The sequence below is a fragment of the Trematomus bernacchii genome, unplaced genomic scaffold, assembly GCF_902827165.1.
Source record: "Trematomus bernacchii unplaced genomic scaffold, fTreBer1.1, whole genome shotgun sequence".
NCBI lineage: Eukaryota > Metazoa > Chordata > Actinopteri > Perciformes > Nototheniidae > Trematomus > Trematomus bernacchii.
The window spans coordinates 1,254,172-1,254,575 of record NW_022987640.1 but is presented as its reverse complement, the minus strand read 5'-3'; the positions used below and the strand labels follow the sequence as shown (position 1 = coordinate 1,254,575).

General features: G+C 36.1%; 1 protein-coding gene across 1 annotated transcript in view; it reads right to left on the bottom strand.

The window, feature by feature from the left end:
- Positions 1-174, bottom strand: part of LOC117484787 (coagulation factor XIII A chain-like) — an 11,074-nt gene extending 10,900 nt beyond the window's left edge. Inside the window, 1 exon segment of the mRNA XM_034133221.1 lies at positions 137-174. The gene's annotated coding sequence lies outside the window, so the exon portion shown is untranslated.
- Between the last annotated feature and the right edge of the window lie 230 nt (positions 175-404).

Genomic DNA, 404 nt, shown 5'->3' with positions numbered 1-404 from the left:
ACATTGTGTAAAATATAAATGAAATAATAAATCAAAATAATAAAAACAATGTAAAATCTAAATAATATTAAAATATTAAATGAAGAATAATAAAGAAATGAAAACAGAATAAAGTATTCATTGGAAAGAGTCTCACCGCTGAGATGAAGAGTTTCTGAGGAGTCTCTGACGGTCAGATCAGAAGATGATCAGAAACTCTGCAACGACACCTTATATACACACACTACTTCCTGTTTCTGTCACACACACACACACACACACACACACACACACACACACACACACACACACACACACACACACACACACACACACACACACACTTCCTCTTTCTTTTGTGTGTGTGTGTGACAGAAACAGGAAGTAGTGTGTGTGTGTGTGTGTGTTTGTGTGTGTGTGTGAGA